The following is a 17,467-nucleotide window of genomic DNA, read 5'->3' as shown; positions in this document are numbered from 1 at the left end:
CAGGCCCTGGGCCCTCTGCCGTGTGCGTCATTCTCGGTGGCTTGCCTGCCCCTGTTGGAACTGCCTGAGTTACTCTGGGGTCTTGGAGGGGTCCGCCCAAGGACTGTCTTGGGAAGGTTGCTGTGACAGGAAAGTGGGGTTGCCTCCAAAGTGGGGCCTGTGGCCTCTGAAAGACCAGGCCTGGGCGCTTTCAAAGGCAGTGGGGTGGGGGTGGGGGTAAAGCAGCGAGTGGCGTTAGTGGAGAAAGCGTGTGTCAGATGAGTGAGCCAGGCCAGAGTGTGCCCTGGGGCCAGGCCCTGTTCTGAGGGACTGTCCCACAGCCCCCCAGGTGAGTGTCACTGTCACCGTGCCCTTTTACACAGGGGTCCACTCAGAGAGGAGAACCTTGTCCAAGACTGAAGCCCACAGGCACCTGCGCTGGGGTTCAAGGCCAGGCAGGCCGGCCCCTGCTCCTAAGCCTCCCCTGCCAACCCCGTCATCTTAGAAAATGTAGTGCACCTACGATCTTAATCCCCAAACAAGCTGACAAGGCAGTGTCAGTTTACGTTACAGAAGAGGCACTGGGGCCAAGTTTTTTCAAACACCCTGGGAGGAAGGGGCGGGGCCAGAGTCCAGAGCCCAGCACCCTGACTCCCAAGCCTGGGCCCTTTCCACTCTGCCCCACTGCCACTCCTTAAAAGGTGCCCTCCGCCAAGCCATTTCTACACACATTACCTCATTTAATTCCTCTCTTGTGAGGCAAGTGATATTTCCATATTACAGGTGAAGAGACTGGTTCAGAGAACTTGACTTGCCCAAGGTCACATCTAAAAAGTGATGAAGCCAGATTTGAATCCAGGTGGGGATTGGGCCTCTCTGCCCCCGGGCAGGTGCAGCGAAGGCCTGACAAAGGCCTCGCACACAGCCAGAGGCAGATCTGCCAAGCTCCCTCTCCTTAAAAGGTGTGCTGCGGTGTGGTCGCAGGTTGGCAGCCGCTGCCCACGAGGCTGCTCCTGGCATGAGTCACTGGCGGTGTGCACAGAACCCCCCGGTGATCCCGTTCGTCCAATTCCACTGTGCTGAACTCACCGGACGCAGCTGGCTCTGCAGCGTTGCCCCACTGTTGCCCTGTGGGTGCCACCCCAGGCCCCTGGGCCTGCGGAAGAGGGTTTGGCAGTGCAGCTGCATGGCCTGGTGGTCCTGCTGGGGGCGGGGCAGGGGACCAGCCTCCAGCCCTCTGCAGCACAGACACCTGTGAAGGCTGCAGAAAGGGTTCTCAGCCACCAGTTTCCTGAGCTTCAGATATCTTACGGTGTGGCTTCTGGATGTTTATTCCAATGCAGAGTTTATCCAGTTGGCCTGGGGGCAGCAGGTGGGGATGGGCGCTTGAGTTTGCTGTGCTGGCTCCCCCACTGGCGTCCTCCGCCCTTAGCCCCTCCAGGCCCCTGCCAGGCTGGTGTTCTCCCCACCTCACAGGTGGGCAGACTGAGTACGGTGAGCTCCAGGAGAGCTGACCAGCCCCTCCAGAAGGTGCTGCTCAGACAGCAGAGCACAGGGCTGCGGGTCTCTCCTGAACCAACGCCAGAGCCTGAAGGGACCTCAGGTATCTTCCAGTCTCCCTCCTAAGGGCACAGAGAGGGGGAAACATGCCCAGGTCACGGTGTGTTTGTGAAGGGACTTGAAGCCAAGTGCCCTGACTTCAGCCAGCCTGAAAGTGAAAATGAGTCACAGCCTGTTCTGCCCTCGGCTTCAGGAGAGGTGAGTGAGAAGGGCAGCCTCTGGGGTCAGGACATGTCGGGTCAAAGGGATGTTGATCGAGCTGCCGCCAGTGCTGTTCCCAGCAGCCCCTGCCCAGTGCAGGGGGCCCAGGTCCAGCTCAGTCCCCATTCCAGTCACAGGGGGTAAGTTTCTCCGGAAAGTGAATGTAGTTCTGGCCAGGCCTCCGGAAATCCCTAATGTGTAGGCACTGAGCTGGGAGTGTCCAGAGAACAATATTGGGTCCGTGTGGTAGCTGGCAAGGTCACCGTGGGACACGCAAGGCTTCCAGGCAGCTGCCACACTTTCTGCTGCCTGGAGGCCTGACCTGAGCCCCCAGCCCCAGGGCTGGCTCCCATGACTCCATCGGAAATCTGGGCCTCGGGTCATTCCAAAGAGCCTCGCTTCTCCAGCCACCTCCTGACAGCCTTTTGGAAGCTGGGGGTCACCCCTGGGAACTCCACAGTGGTGTGCAGGAAGAATCAGATCTGGGTTCAAGTCCTGACTTGGCCTCTGGCAAGTTGCCTCACTGTTCTGAGGCTCAGCTGTCACATCAGTAAAATGGGGACAATGACGGCCAGCACTGGCCAAGTGCATGTTACATACGCCGTCTCACCGAAATGTCACAACAGCCCCAAGAGGCAGGGACTACTATTATTTCCATTCCACAGACGAGGAAACTGAGGCCCAGGGAGCTGCAGTCAGCTGGCATTAACAGACGTCGGAGCTCAGCTGTTCCATGCCACAGCCTCCATGTTCTCACCCAGGAGCTACACTGCCCGCCCTTTGAAGGCTTTTCACCAGCTTGAACTTCAGGTGCGCCATCTGCCACCTGGGGTTGGTACTAATCACTACCCAATGAGGTCACGGTGCAGGTGAAGTGGCAATTCGTGGGCAATTCATGTGGAAGCATCCTGGTACCTGGTAGCTGCTCAAGAAGTGTCCATCACCTCGCTTTGCCCCGCCCCCAGCTTCCCCCTACTGAAGCGACATCTGAAACAGGAAACACCAGGTTTCCCAAGATAAGGACCACAGCACCCACCACGGGAGGGGCTCTGTCCTTATACCAGGCTGAGGGTTTTACATTTGGCTCCGTGCCCTGGCCCTGCCACCACTCCCTCCCACTCTAGAGCTGGCTCAGGGTGCCTGTGACTCAGGCAGCCCCGGGGCATTAGAGGTGGTGCCCACTGGAATTCACTCTCTGTCTGGTCGATCCTCTATTCTCCATGCCTCCCTCTCTGAGCCAGCCCACCACACACAGCTGCCGATGGGAGCACCTGCGTAACACGCTTGCTAATTATTAATCAGGGGTGAACTGGTTCCCCACCTTGGGCCAGCTTACTGGGTAACTTTAGGCAAGCAGCGGTCTCTCTCTGGTCTGCCGCCTCCCTCAACCTCCCAGCAGGGAGGCAGTTCCGCATCCATTCGCCAGTGCCCCTTGCTGCCCGATGCTCCACCCACATCTAACCCTCCCAGTCCCCTTGGAGGTGGTTGTTCCCGTTTCACACCCAAGGAAACTGAGGCCCAACGAGGTGGTGCAGAATGCCCAAGCTGCATCCTGGGAAATAGGCCTGGGGTGGGCCAACCCACCAATCCCTCATCCTTTCCCTTTGCCACATTGTGGCCCCGAGGACGGTCAAAGACGCCCTCTTCTCATGCCAAGAGTGGGGACTTACAGCCTTTCTCATTCATCTGCCTCCCCCACCCTGAGTCCTCCAGGAGGCAGGAGATACCCTTTGCTCAGAATCTATTATTCCTTGGGCTGGAATATTCTCTCCAGACCCCACGTGGGCCTGACCTCAGTGGGCTGGTGTGTGAGTGCCCCTCGGGCTGTCTGGTGCTAGGAATTAGGACTTCAAAGCGGAGGAGGCCGCAGCCCCACGCTCCAGGAGCTCGCAGCAGACACGTGGGTACAATCTGAAGTAGAAATGTCACAGCAGAAACCAAGGCCATTTGCCATCAGGAAGATGAGCACAGAAGGACTGGCCGTCCTCAAGAGGCAAGTCTGTAAGGGCTGTCAGGTGAACCAGGGAGAGAAGGTGACATTCCAGAAGGGTTTTGTCATGGTGCAGGGGAGGGCCACAGAGGGTAAAAGGGGCTAAATACAAGGTGACAAAAGACTGGACTTCAGCCCTGGCTGGTGTGGCTCAGTTTGAGCACCAGATTGTAAATCGAAGGGTCGCCAGTTCGATTCCCAGTCAGGGCACATGCCTGGGTTGCAGGCCCTGTCCCCAGTGGGGGCGCTTGAGAGGCAACCACACATTGATGTTTCTCTCCCTCTCTTTCTCCCTCCCTTCCCCCTATCTAGAAATGGATAAATAAAATCTTTAAAAGAAAAAAAAGGAGACTAGACTTCAGGTGGGGTGCACACAATGGAGTATATAGATGTTGTATTATAAAGCTCTACACCTCAAATTTATATAATGTTATTAATGTTATAAAATATGTATGTGTTAGTAATATAATTCATTATGATGTTACTCCAATGAATTTCATAAAGAATAAGTAAATCAATGTGAATGAGAGAAATTAAAAGAAAAAACAAAGGACTTTGTTTTGCCTCCCTGAACAGAAGTTACCTGAGAGGCAAGCAGTGGGAAGAGCATTCCAGACAGAGGGAACAGCATGAGCAAAGACATACAAGTATATGATCTGTCCAAGGAGGGAGCCTGAGATGCAGGGGCCCAGGGGGACCCCACCGAGAAGGGTGGCAGCAGACTTCGAATGGGGCCTGGGAGTCACACAGACCTGCCTTTTGTCCTCCCCTGCCCCGTCACTAGCCAAGCCTGTTTTCTTCATCTCTGAAAAGAGAGGAGAGTACCCTCCTTATGGTTGAAAGATTGACATGAAATAATGAATGTAATTTCAGAGCATAGGGCGGTTATGTGCTAAGCATCCTATTAAAAACGCCCAGGCACGTGTATTGTCTTGCTGGGGCTGCCATAACAAAGTACCCCACGTTGTGGGGTTTAAACACAGACATTTACTTCTCGCAGTGCTGGAGGCTACAAGTCCAAGGTCAAGGCGTCTGCAGGTTTTTGGCCTCTCTCCTTGGCTCACAGATGGCCCCTTCTCCCCATCTTCACGGTGCTTTCCTCACTCAACCTTCCTGTCTCTTTGTCCAAGTTTCCTTTCCTTGTAAGGACACCAGTCACATTGGGTCAGGGCCCACCCTGATGGCCTCATTTCAACTTAATCAACTCTGCAAAGGGCCTCTCTCCAAACACAGTAGCCCCGGGGTACTAGGGGTCCGGACGTCGACATACGAATCCGTGGAGGACCCGACTCAGCCCCTAGTGCCTGTGACAGGCTAATAGTGATGGCTAACACACAGAGGTGTCAGGCTCTGAACACTCCTTCAATGCTCGCTCACCCAACCCTAGGCGAGAGGTCTACTACCAGCTCCTTCGGCCTCAGGTCACACTGCTGACAAGGGGCAGAGGCAGGATGTAGAGCTGACAGTCTGACTCCTGGGTCCCTGCTCTTCTCCCTCCCTTCCCTCCCTGCAAGCCCATGACCAGCCCTGAGCCTATCCCAGACCAGGGGAAGTCACTCAGCTAGGGTCACACCTTGTACCTTTCCCCCTTTCTCCAATATTTAGGTAGTTTTTTCAGTTAATATGTTTGTGCATTGTAAGTGAGGTTGGAATGAACGTATCTGTGCGTGGAATTTATTTCTTTTGGATTTTATAGATGGGGATTCCCAGGGCAAAGGGAGCATTTTATTGTCCCTCAGAGCCTGGAAGGGGCTTCCCCAAGCATGAAAATGGAGCTGGGTTCCCTCCAAGCACCTGGACCTCCCACCGGCTGGTTTACTTTGCGGGAGGGAAGGCTGAGCAGCAGGAATGTCATCGGACCTGTCCCACCTCCAGCCACCTCTGCCTTAGAAAAAGTTCCAGGCCCGAAATTCTTGTGTTTCAGGGATCTTGAGTCCAAAGCAACCATCATATAAGGATCTGGTTATGCTTAGGGGTTTGGAGTGGGACCTGGGGATGCGCATTCTTTCAAAAAACTTTTTTAATTTCTTTTTTTAGAGAAGGGGGAAGGGAGGGAGAAAGAGAGGGAGAGAAACATCAATCAGTTGCTTCTTGCATGTGCCTGGACCCAGGACTGAACCTGCAACCCAGGCATGTGCCCTGACCGGGAATCAAACCGGCAACCTTTCAGTTTGTGGGACAGTAGTACTCCAACCAACTGAGCCACGCTGGCCAGGGCGGGATGTGCCTTCTTAAAGCCCTAGTGACGTAAATGCAGGGGATCCTGAACTACACTTTGAGAAAATGCAGCTCCTAAGGCCAAAGCCCTTTCCAAGCCCATCCTCGTCTACCTCTTCCTTGAACATCCTTCCTTCCACGCCCCTGCCCTGCCCACTGGGCTGGGCACAGCGGAGGGGAGCAGGAATCTGCAAGATGAATGAAGGAATGAATGAATGAATGAGTAGAGTGTGTAACATTACCAAGGAGTTGTTCTGTGCCAGGCCCCATGACTAGTCTGGACCGTCCCCTTATTCCACTGCCCAGACCCCATTATAAAGTCCCCTCTCTCCTCACCAAGGAGGCCCTGTTGGGCCCCAGCACCTCTGCCACTTCCCACATGACCTTGGGCACCTCTCTGTGCCCCTAAGCCACCGTGTGTCCTTCCTGCCCATAAAACAGACATGTTTGTTGTTCCCTTATTATTTCCTATGGGTGGCTATGATGCCGAGGTAAGGGAGGGACCTACCAAGTTTGGGCTAGGAGAGGAAAATGGAAGTCCAGAGAGGTCAGGGTTCTAGCAGCAAGCAAGAGGAGAGAATCCAGAGGTGGCTTTGGGCTCCCCCTGCCAGTCTTGGGCTTGCTCTTGATTGAGGCTGGCAGGGAGGTTGAGGGGGAAAGATTATTTCTGAAGGAGGGGAGGGGGCAGAAACTAGTCCCCCAGGGCTCCCTTCTACCTGCCAAGTCCCTGGACCCAGGAAGCGCCCTCCCTGCCATGCCTGCACTTGCTGGCCCAGCTGAGCACCCCATGCAGCCCAGGAATGACTCTTCAGTGGCTAGAGGTGGGGGGCTGGCTGCCCAGTGGACCGGGTGTTTGCTCAGCACTTGGCGCTGACCACTCAGCCACAGCCAGGCCAACGCCAGGGCTGCAGCTCTCAGACCACAGAGTAGAGTTTCCTCCTCGGCCGAGGGAAGCACACAGACCCTTCTGGGCTGGGCCCAGGCCCTCCATGTCCCGGCACTGGCCCCATGGCCTCTGGGAACAAGCAGAGAGGATGGCTTCCCTGGACAGTGGCCCAGGAGTTGAGGCAGGCGGAGCCAGAGCTGGGTCTGCTCAGGCCTGGGCAGCCTGGGAAGATGAGGCTGTTTGTGCATGTGTGTGCCTGGCCTCTGATGTGTCCCCTCCAGAGGCCACATTTCCCAGAACTCTGCTGTCCCCAAGTCATGAACCTCAGGGCAGGAAGGCCCTCAGAGACCAGCTCCCACTGCTGGGTTTACAGAGGAAACCAGGTGGGGGAGGGGAGGTGGCTGGGGGTGGCGGGGATGGTGAGCTTGCAGCCAGCTGGGGACTGGCTAAACCAGGAGGTGACTCCATAAAACCCCACAGAGGCATCAGCTCCCTGCTTCCTTCTCCAGCTGCCTGTCGACCAGGCTGCCGCCTGTCCACACCTTCGTCTCCACGCCCGGCCCAGAGCCCTAGCACGCAAGGCTGGCTTTCTCCTTCTCCGGGACGGGAATGGCCCGTGGGTCTGTGTCAAAGTGAACTGAACTCCTGCACCAAGCTTGGGTCCTTCTGCTGCTCCTGCCCTCGCCCCACCCCCACCCCACCCCTGCCCCCGTTGTGCTGTGAGTCTGATTTGGGGGGAGTAAGACAGAGAGTGACATTTTAGACACCCAGACCCTCTGGACCGGAGAGCATTGTCTCCTCCTAAGGAAACTCACTGAAAAGCTCGGGGACAACCGCACAGGCCCGGGAGAGGATGGAGGATGGGGTCTTCCGGGACTAGGGGCTTGACCTAGGGTCACCAACCACCCTGGTTTGCCTGAGACTTAAGGGAGTTCCTGGGACATGGGACTTTGAGTGGTAAACGTGGGACATGCGTTGGCCCTGTCACTCACTGTCTAACTGTGGGTAAGTCACTTCACCTCTCCACAGCTCACAGGGTTACCTGGAAAATGGGGTTAGTATCTCCCATGTCCCCTGGGTTGCCACAAAGCCCCTAGGAGATTGTGAGGAGAAAGTTAGATCCCAGCAGACCTCACTGAGGTTTATTTTCCCACTCTCAGTGGTGGCCATCCTGGTGAAAGACCTTTTCCTCCTCTCATCCCATCCACCACCTGAAATTCATACATTCGCCAACAAACACTAATCAGCACCTACTATGTGCCAGACACCGGATGCGCATGGGCAGGGAAGGAAGACACGGAACTCGGAGTGCCTGCCTGGGTAGTAGGAGCACAGTAGGATGAATGCGGTCAACAAAAATTTTCATGAGCACCTACTATGTGCCAAGTACTTTCTTTTTAAAAAAGATTTTACTTATTTATTATTAGAGAGAGAGGAAGGGAGGTAGAAAGAGAGGGAAAGAAACATCATTGTATGGCTGCCTCTCACGTACCCCATGCTGGGGACCTGGCCCGAAACCTAGGCATGTGCCCTGACTGGGAATTGAACCAGCGACCCTTTGGTTCGAAGAACGGTGCTCAACCACTGAGCCACACCAGCCAGGACCGCAGCATTTTCTCAAGCATTGTACAGACATGAACTCATTGGATTCTCAGCCAGGTGGTGACTATTTAATTCCCATTTTGCAGATGAAGACATTGAGGTTTGGAAAGGTTAAATACCCGGTAGAGAGGTCAGGGAGAGGTTTCTGTTTCCTTTTTGAAGGATGAGTATATGTCTGAGTGTGTACAAGGGGAGGCCCCCTAGACGGAGTGGGGAGTGCACAGGTTGGGAATGTGGAACCACGTGGTGCCTCGGGGAAGTGCAAATCCGCAGAGCGCTGTGCTGAGCTGAGCGTGCCTGTGAGCCACAAACTGGGAGGCTGTGAAGGGCTTGATGGAGTGGGGCGGACGATGAAGCCCTGGACAGATGAGGGGTTTAAAGGATCTGGGGCGTCAGAAAAGCTTGGAGGGAGAAGATGAGGCCAGGTGACCAGTGGGCTGACTCATGCTAGACACTTCCTCTTAGGTTTAAAGTTTTGTCTCACCAAGAAGGGTTCGGGCAAGCAAGCACTTCCGAGGGTTTATTGCTAATGTTTCACAAGGCCCTGGGCTGACCTTGGGGTTACAGAGACTCCTTGGGGGCTCAAAAGGTTCACCATTGGACCACTGGCTCGGTAACTGTGAGCTCTAAGGTGCAGGCACTAACGGTCTCCCTCCCCCAGCTGCCTAGTGTGGACCTGCCAGCTGCAGCTGCAGTAGAATGAAATAAATACACAGTCAAGTTCAGTCCCTGTAGGGCGGGGCCCGGCACGGGTCTCAACCAGGAGTGGGGTGTAAGGGGAGGCTCAGGGGACTTGGAGGCACCGTTGAGGAGACCCTGCCCTTGCAGAGAAGTCCCCCCACAGAGTTTCTCTGGGGTCTCGGGGCTGGGCCTACAGGGCGGAACGCCCCACCCACGCCCCGCCCCACGTCCGGCCCCAGCCCTTCGGCGCCGCGCCTGCCCATATAAGGTGAGCACCACGCTGCGCGCCCTCGGGGCGTAGTCACCTGAGTGTACCCGTTGCCGCAACCCGCTGGAAGAGGGGAACCCTTCCAAGGCCGTCCCCCCAGTGTCTTCCTGCCAGAAAGAACTGCGCCGCCCCACCATCCCCAGGGACTGCCCTGGGTTGCCGGGTGCCCTGTCCCACTGGAGGGCATGAGCACGCCCGGGCTGGGGCCGGGTCTCCCGTACCTGTGTGCCCGACCCCATCCCTCTGCACGGGAGCCTTGGACCTGCGGCGCCAGCGGTGGGGCCCCCGTGGGGAGGGGAGTTGTCTGGCCAGAAAATGAGGACGGGGGTGGGGTGAACCCTGGAATACCCGAAAGCAGTGGGGGGGGGGCGGTGGTGGTAGAAAATCAGCCTCCCTCCAGGACGTCCTAGCCCACCTGGTGTCTGCTCAATGTCTGGCATTGAACTCGATTTTTAAAAAATTAATCGCCTGTGCCACCTTGCGAGGTATGGTGTGGTAAAAGCCAGCACTCTAGAACCAGACAGCCTGGGTTCGAATCTAGCCGGGTTGTTTATTGGCTTTGTGAACTGTGGGAAGTTAGGGCGTTTTCCCAAGCCTCAGTGTCCTCATCTGCAATCTGGGGATGCTAATGGCCCGTCCCTCAGGATGGTGCTGAGCGCAAAATGTATTGATATCAACATAGCACCTTTCAGAAGTTTTGGGTGGAATTGTTTGCAGGTCCTCGATAAACAGTTGACCCTGAAAGGTTGCACCCCCAAGGGTCAGAGGTGAGACCCAAGTCCCAGCGCCTGGCTCTGAGTTCAGCGGTAGACTCAGAGTTCAGATGAGACCCTGGTGGTGCTTGCCTGTGTTGGGGTGTATATGGTAGGTTAACATTTAAAAAACAGCGAGGCACCTATTTTCGCATTCCTGTAAATCCTGATTTGGGCCAAGGAGAACATCTTGTGCGAGAATGTCTCTAACACCTCCTCAGCAGTGTCTCTTTTTAGCAAAGGGAAGACAGGCCTCAGACAGGAGGCTTGGGCGGGAGGTAGGAGTTAGGCAAACTTAATAACATGACTTCGTTTTTGATGACTTGAGAGTTTCCAAGGCGAGTTTAGAATGACTATTTGTGGCACTTGGCTTTCCATACATGGTCGTGACATAGCATTCCCTTACCGTTTTTAGTATGATCATGTTCAGACATACAAGGACATGGAGGGTAACAGAGCAACGATCCTTCATCTATCCAACTCACGGTCCTTTTCAAAAGGTGGAAATGTGTTAAAATGTGAGCTGGTTTTTAAGATGAAAAGCATAAAAGTACAAGGAGGGCAAGGGCAAAACAGCCTGAGGTCTGCACGGACCGCCTGAGGCTGCGCTGTGCGCTGTGCTGTGCCTACCAGTCAATGGGCGGGGCCTCGCCTTCCCGCTATGGCAGGAGGAGGGGCGATCGGAGCCACCAGCTCCCCCAGAGCCTGGCTGGGCCTCAGTTGTGACCACCTGCAACTCTCCCATTCCCCTGGCCCCAGAGCGCCCCACTTGGCTGCCTGTAGACTCAAGTCTCCTCACCTGGGTTAATTCTGCATTCGCTCTCTCCCGTTTGGGTCCCAGGCACGCACTTAGTCTGCATCCTGGAGCCAGAGGAATTTTCTAAACCGTGAATCTTACCTCCTGTCTCTTTCCCATTTAAACCCTTCCACTGGGGAGTGCCTGCAGGAAAAAGACCCAGCCTTTACAGGGGGCATAGGTGCCTTTCGTGGTCAGGGGTCCTCAGACTTCTCACCCCCCTTTCCTGCCACTCCCTCCCTACGTTTCCCTCTCAGGCCAATGTGAACCATTTGCAGGGAATATTTACCGTGTTAGGACACCTCCCCAGAGATGGGGCTCAGCAGTGGGGGGTAGCTCAGCAGGCATGGCCCATGCTCTCTCTCCTGGAGTTTACTACTTAGTGTGGGAGTGAAATAATTAAGTGTAATTTTTTTTTAATTTTAAAGATTTTATTGATTTATTTTTAGGGAGAGGGGAAGGGAGGGAGAAAGAGAAGAGAAGCATCAATGCCAGAGGGAAACACCAACCACCAACCCCCCTCCCCACCACCACACCAGTCCAGGCATAAAATACATTTTTTTTTAATTTTATCATTTTTTAAAGATTTTTTTTATTTATTTGTCTTTAGAGAGAGGGGAAGGGAGGGAGAAAGAGGGGGAGTGAAACATCAATGTGTGGTTGCCTCTAGAGTACCCCTACTGGAGACCTGGCCTGCAACCCAGGCATGTGCCCTGACTGGGAATTGAACTGGCCACACTTTGGTTTGCAGGCCCGTGCTCAATCCACTGAGCTGCCAGAGCATAAAATGCATTTTTTAAAAAGTTCATGTTATAGAGGACCAAGAGAGTTTGGGCCTTTTGCTGGGAAGACCCCCACCTCACCCTGCCCTACTGTAGTCCTTTGGCGGCGGTTCTCCTCTCCCTCCTAGCTGTCAGTACAGAGTCATTTGCCTTTATTGAGGCTCTTATCATGCTGGGGGGTGGTGACATGCCTGTCTCTCCTACTAGACCATGAATTCCTCAAGGAGAGTCACCTTCCTCTGGTTGGTCTAGTGTCCCCAATAGCTTGTAGGGTGCAAGGCACCTAGTAGGTGCATGGCAATCGTTGGATGACTGTTAAAGCAGCAAGCTTCTGAAAAACCCTCCCCCAGAGCAGTCCAACCTTCAACCACTCATTTATCCGCTCGTTACAAATGAACTTGAGTTTGTTCATCCATCAGATGTACTAAGCTCCCCTGATATGACCCAGCTGGTTGATGCACCGTGGGTGAGCATGATGCCGTGGTGGACCCTGGTACCGCCAACAAGGAAGGGGTCATCCTGCCCGGCCCCCTGGGGATGCTTGTCACTTGAGCAGGCCCTCCTTGGGGGAAGGCAGGGTTGGTGTTAGGCTGAGAGAAAAGGGAATTTGAAGGGAGCAGAGGTGTAAGTGTTGCAGCCCCAGGGTGGGGCCCCCAGCTGGGTGCGGCAGGAACCTGTGGTTGGGCGTGGGGAGCTGAGACAGGGAGGTGGGGCCCTTTGGAGAGCGGCTGAGCGGCTCAGGAGCCAGCTCTTTCCACTGCTGGTGAACAAAGGGTTAGGTGCATAATCTGAGGTGGTGGCTGGCCAGGTTTTTTGTGTGACTAGGAGTGAGATCTACGTAAATCCTAACCGGGCATGACACACAAAACTAAAACGAGTTTCATGAGGCAGTGTGCTCCCCGAGACGCACTCTGATGTTTTTTCTTCTATTTTATCATCATCATTGTTATTAAATTCTGAGTGTGACCCACCAAATTAATTCCAAGATCCATCAGTGGGTTGTGACCTGCAGTTGGGAAAACATCGACCCAAGAGTCATTCTAGCCCTACAGCTCTGAGCCTGAGCCCCGCTGCCATCTCTTGTGTGTGTGCGGGTGGGGGAGCCCTCCTGCCCCACCCCAACAGAGGGGGAGCCCCTCTCTTCCTCTTCCCCCTGAGCCTAAGCGCCTGGAGGAGTGACAGGGAGCATGAAACTTGTGAGAACCTGTTTTCTCCCGGGAACTTGTCACTTCCCCTGGGGCCTCAGGATTAGGGTGGTGGCTTCTAGTCCTTTCTTTCTGGAGACACTGGATATGGCCTGAAATCCAGGTGGAGGGGCCCTCCCCCTCCCAGAGTCTTTCTGGCTCCTTGGGCCCTCCCTCCCTGCACACTTTGCCTTTCCAGTTCTCTTTCCTTTTCTGTGTGGGTGTCTCCTCTCCAATGGGCCCCACAGCTTGTTGGGGCAAAGTTTGAGACCCTGTATCTGCAATCAGGGAGTCTGAGCACAGGGGCGGACTTGGGCCTCTCCCCTGGGGGGGACAGCATGAGTCCTGGCCGAGATCTGGGGCTCACGGTGGAAAGTGCGTGGGTTCAAGCCCCAGCCCCTGCTGGCCTGCAGGGTGGCCTTGAGGATAGCATCTTTAACTTCTCTCTGCCTCAGAGCCCTCGCCCGTGGACTGAAGATAGTTGCCACCACTCTGGTGATTGATGTCCTTAGTGTCCTTAGCGCTGTGGCTGGCACGCGGCAGGCACTCACTGACCAGGTGCCGCGTGGGCATGTTCACAGACTGGTACTCCACGCAGTGCAAGCACGTGGAGAGGAGGCTGTAAGTGCTTCACCAGCACAGTCCCTGTGTGCCTCGGAGGGACCCCGTGAGAGAGGCATGCTCATCGCCGCCTTTCACAGACGCTGAGGCTCAGAGAGCGAAGGGACTTGCCCAGGCCCTACAGCCCACAGGCAGGGAATCTAACGCTCGCCACACTGGCCACGGGGGGTCTCGGCCCTCCCTCTCCTTACCCAACCCATGTGACGACATTCCCCCCAGATGGATCCCAGTCCCTGTGTCTTAGTGCGGCTGCTCTGACAGAATTCCACAGGCCAGGGGCTTAAACGACAGACATTCATTCCCCACAGTCCCGGAGGCTGGAGGTCCCAGAGCAGGGTGCCAACAGGGTCAGGTGCTTGCTGAAGGCTCCCATCCCCGTTTCCAGATGGCTGTCTTCTCACTGTGTCCTCGCCTGGGAGGGAAAGAGAGAAGTCTCAGCTCTCTCCCTCTTCTCCGAAGGATGCGACCCCCATCATGGGGGTTCACCTCCCAAAGGCCCCACCTCCAAATAACCATCCCATCTGAGCTTCAACGTAAGAATTTCAGGGGACACGGCCTTTCAGTTTGTACCCTCTTTTCTCAAGTCCCTAACGAAAGAGATTTTTCCAAAGTTGAACAGCTCTGATTGTTGGCCAGCTCCTCCTCCTAAAGAGACTGTATAATGATGATTGGGGGTTCTTGGGTTTCAAGCCACAGGAACGGATCTGATAATTGGGCAGAATTAAAATGGAGGTGGACGGCCCTGACTGGAGAGGCTCAGCTGGTTGGCCATCGTCCTGCAAATGGTTCGATTCCCCATCAGGGCACACGTCTGGGTTGCAGGCTCGTTCTCTGGTAGGGGCGTGTGCGAGAGACAACCAACTGATGTTTCTCTCCCTGTCTTTCTCCCTCCCTTCCCATTTCTCTAAAAATAAATAAATTAAAATCTTACAAAAAATAAGATGGAGGTGGATGTATTTTTTTGGAACACAACCAGCAAAGATGCTGGAACGCAGGAAGAGCCAGAGGGCTAGCCCTCGCAGGCAGGCTTCCTTCCTCGTGATCCCTGTACCTAGGGCTGTGGGTCCTGAAGGAGAGGACCTCAAGGTTAGGAGTATCTGAGCTCTGTCCCAGGAGTCCCACAAATCTGGGTTCCGCCTAGCCCCACCACTTCCTCTCCAGGGGCTGGGTGTGTGGACCACCCCTCCAGGATGTGGCCATCAGAGGCTCTCTCCCTGAGTGTGTCTTCTCAGGAAGGTTGAGATTCTGTGGAATAGGGTAGGGTGGTCTGGCCTGAGTCTCAGGCCTGCCCCTGGGTAGGAGGGACAGGACCTCATGATCAGCAGTCCCACTCTAACCAGGAGGAACGGGAATGGGGACGAATCCCAAAGGAAGGGTCTGCTAGGATCAGAACTAGGAGATAAGAGCAAAGCTCTCCAGCCTCGAACTTTTCCCATTGGTCCTGGTCCTGGCCTCCCTGAAAATAAATTTCTCTTGCCCTGCTTTCCCTCTCCTTTCCTTCCTCTCTCCCTCCCTCCTTCCCTCCCTCCCTCCAACGTATATTGAGTGTCTGCTCTGCTTCAGGCACTCGGCTAGACCCTGGGAAGAAAAAGATGAGTCAAACCCAGCGCCGGCCCCGGGGAATTTGGTCCATATCAGCATATTCACATACTTGCTCAGTATATGAGTGAGCACATCAGCATTGCCAACCACAGCCCACTTTCCCTGGAGCTGGGGCTCAGCCTTAAGATTCTGCTCTGTGCAGAGCTCTGGCAGCCATTCTCATCGACCGGAGTTTGTCCAATAGATGGAAATTCCTGGCTGTGCCTCCCCAGAAACATTCCTCTTTCCCATAACAACCCTTCTGACGTTAACCAACAGCAGAATTCCTCTCTGCTTACCCCCAGGAGCCTGTCTTCTCCAAAGGGAAATGGTTTGGTGCCTTCAACTCCTAAACCTGGGCGGCTGCTGAGTCAGCCTCGTGGTTAGGTGTCTGAGCCTATTCTGTCAGACAGAAAGACTGCATTCAAGTCCTATCCCTGCCACTGCATCCTTCTGAGCCTTGGATGAATTTTCTATGGCTCGCATAGTAAATTGCCATATGCTGAATGGCTTGAAATAAGACAAACTTATTACCTTATTTAATACAGTTCTGGAGGTCCGCAGTCCAAAACAATGTGCTGGCTGAAGTCAAGGTGTCATCAGGGTTGTGTTCTCGTTGGAGGCTCCAGGTGAGAATCATTTCCTTGCTTTTCAGGGTTCCAGAGCCCACCCATACTCCTGGGCCAGCAGCCCCCACCCCCACCTTCTCTCCGAAGTGTGGTGCTCCACCTGCACTTCCTCATCACTTCTCCTTTCTGACTGTGACTGCTAGGGTCTGAATGTGTGTTTCCCCCCAGATTCATACGTTGAAATCCTACCCCCCCCCCCACCGATGAGGGAATGAGGCTGAAGACTTAGCACCTTTGGGAGGAGCCAAGTCACACAGGTGGGGCCCTCATGTGATTAGTGACCTTAAGAAAGAGGCTGCTGAGAGACCCCTTGCCTCTTCCACCTCACCTGTGGGCAGTGAGGAGGTGTGTCAGCTGTGAACCAGGAAGAGGACCCTTATCAGGAAGTAACCATGGTTACTTATATTGCAGTAATGGCACCTTGATCTTGGACTTAGCCCCCAGAGCGGTGAGAAATAAATTTCTATCTTTTATAAGGCACCCAGCCTGTGGCATTTCGTTACTGTGGTCTGAATAGGCTGAGACACTCAGCAGCCTTTCTGATTAGGGCCCATCCCTCACTTGGAGAATTCATGATAACCTCCCCATCTCAAGATCCCAATCAAAATCTTTTTATTTTAAGCTTTTGTTTATTTATTTTTAGAGAGAGGGGAAGGGAGGGAGAAAGGGAGGAGGAGGAACATCGATGTGTGAGAGATACACAGATCGGTTGCATGCCCCCAGCTGGGGTCCAGGCATGTGCCCTGACTGGGAATGGAATATGTGACCCTTCCGTTCGCACGCAGGCCAGTGCTCAATCCACTGAGCCACACCAGCCAAGGCCAAAATCTTATCTGCAAAGTCCTTTTCCCCCTGCAAACTGACTTCCATAGGTTCTGGGGATGGAAACAGGGATGACTTGGGGGCCATTATTGTGTGTCTGCCTCAGATTCTTTATCTATAAAATAGGGGTATTCATGACCCACTTCACGGGCTCACGGGGGAGGTTCTGAGACAATTCGCGTGAAGCCCTGAGCAGAGTGCCTGGCGTGGACAGGAGCGTTTGCCCCTGTGCATGCAGTTAGGGGGAGACTTCTGTGTCACCGGGAGCAATTACTGGGGAGAACTCAGAGCCCTGGCCCCCATGTGACACCTCTGCTCTTCCTTCTGGACACCCTCTGTCCAACCCTGGTGATGGGGGTGCAAAATCACTGCGAAGTGTCAGCTTTGTACTTAGCATCTTTTCTAGGCTCTCCTGTCCACCTCCCACCCGCCACCGCACCAGATCTCCAGCTTTCCCAGAATCCCTCGACGTATGTAGGGGGGTGGTCCCTGCACAAGCAGCACGGGAAACACCTGGGAACTTGTTAGGGAACTCAGTCCCCTCCCCACACGAATTGAAGCAGAAGCTCTGAGGTGGGGCCTTACAGCTTTAAGGAGCCCTCTAGGGCATTCTGACGTTCTCTCAAGTTTGAAGGCCTGTGAATTGAGCATCTTCTCAGGCGCCACCCGCCCCTGCAAGGTAGGTGCAGTGGTAGTGCCCGCAAGGCCCAGGTGCAGCCCTGAAGCTCAGGGAGGCTCCTTTACAGCCAGGCAGTAGGAGGAGGTTGAGCTCCAGCTGGAAACTGAGCAAAGTGGGTGCTCTTCCCACATCACCCTGTAGCCCCTCCCCGGGGCACTTGCCTCCACAGTGCCACCTGGACACAGGGCCCAGTGCCCAGGCCATCCAGAGGGTGCTCCACCCAGCCACTCCCGGAGC

The sequence above is a fragment of the Desmodus rotundus genome, chromosome 3 (assembly GCF_022682495.2).
Source record: "Desmodus rotundus isolate HL8 chromosome 3, HLdesRot8A.1, whole genome shotgun sequence".
In the NCBI taxonomy this organism is placed as follows: Eukaryota; Metazoa; Chordata; class Mammalia; order Chiroptera; family Phyllostomidae; genus Desmodus; species Desmodus rotundus.
The sequence above is the reverse complement of the archived record's forward strand: the minus strand, read 5'-3'. Positions refer to the sequence as shown.